Source organism: Oncorhynchus keta, unplaced genomic scaffold (genome assembly GCF_023373465.1).
Source record: "Oncorhynchus keta strain PuntledgeMale-10-30-2019 unplaced genomic scaffold, Oket_V2 Un_contig_17186_pilon_pilon, whole genome shotgun sequence".
NCBI classification, from domain to species: Eukaryota; Metazoa; Chordata; class Actinopteri; order Salmoniformes; family Salmonidae; genus Oncorhynchus; species Oncorhynchus keta.
The window spans coordinates 1-1,211 of NW_026280335.1; the positions used below are offsets into that span (position 1 = coordinate 1).

General features: G+C 54.6%; 1 long non-coding RNA gene across 4 annotated transcripts; it reads left to right on the forward strand.

Moving 5' to 3' along the window:
- The first annotated feature begins 99 nt into the window (after positions 1 to 99).
- Positions 100 to 914, forward strand: LOC127919594 (uncharacterized). 4 transcript variants are annotated; one of them, XR_008103375.1, is made up of 4 exons: positions 100 to 288; positions 348 to 579; positions 639 to 696; positions 754 to 856. It is a non-coding gene; the product is annotated as an uncharacterized LOC127919594 (long non-coding RNA). The 4 variants fall into 4 exon arrangements; XR_008103378.1 differs by lacking the exons at positions 639 to 696; positions 754 to 856 and adding an exon at positions 870 to 914; XR_008103377.1 differs by lacking the exon at positions 639 to 696.
- The last annotated feature ends 297 nt before the right edge of the window (positions 915 to 1,211 follow it).

A 1,211-nucleotide genomic window follows, 5' to 3' on the forward strand; every position in this document is an offset into this window, starting at 1 on the left:
ACACACTTACCCCAATCGTGGACATGCCAACCAGGGGTCTTTTCACAGTCCCAGGTCCAGAACACAACTTACCCCAACCAGACATGCCATCAGGGGTCTTTTCACAGTCCCCAGGTCCAGAACACACTTACCCCACCAGACATGCCACCAGGGGTCTTTTCACAGTCCCCAGGTCCAGAACACACTTACCCCACCAGACATGCCACCAGGGGTCTTTTCACAGTCCCCAGGTCCAGAACACACTTACCCCACCAGACATGCCACCAGGGGTCTTTTCACAGTCCCCAGGTCCAGAACACACTTACCCCACCAGGACATGCCACCAGGGGTCTTTTCACAGTCCCCAGGTCCAGAACACACTTACCCCACCAGACATGCCACCAGGGGTCTTTTCACAGTCCCCAGGTCCAGAACACACTTACCCCACCAGACATGCCACCAGGGGTCTTTTCACAGTCCCCAGGTCCAGAACACACTTACCCCACCAGACATGCCACCAGGGGTCTTTTCACAGTCCCCAGGTCCAGAACACACTTACCCCACCAGACATGCCACCAGGGGTCTTTTCACAGTCCCCAGGTCCAGAACACAACTTACCCCACCAGACATGCCACCAGGGGTCTTTTCACAGTCCCCAGGTCCAGAACACACTTACCCCACCAGACATGCCACCAGGGGTCTTTTCACAGTCCCCAGGTCCAGAACACACTTACCCCACCAGACATGCCACCAGGGTCTTTTCACAGTCCCCAGGTCCAGAACACACTTACCCCACCAGACATGCCACCAGGGGTCTTTTCACAGTCCCCAGGTCCAGAACACACTTACCCCACCAGACATGCCACCAGGGGTCTTTCTACAGTCCCCAGGTCCAGAACACACTTACCCCACCAGACATGCCACCAGGGGTCTTTCACAGTCCCCAGGTCCAGAATACACTTACCCCACCAGACATGCCACCAGGGGTCTCTTTCACAGTCCCCAGGTCCAGAAACACACTTACCCCACCCAGACATGCCACCAGGGCCTTTTTTCACAGTCCCCAGGTCCAGAACAAATTCAAGGAAACATACAGTATTATACAGAGCCATGACTGCATGGAACTCCCTTCTTCTTCCTTCCATCTCATATTGCTCAAATAAAGAGCAAACCTGGTTTAAAAGAAACAGATCAAGCAACACCTCGCGGCACAACGCCTCTCCCCCATTTGA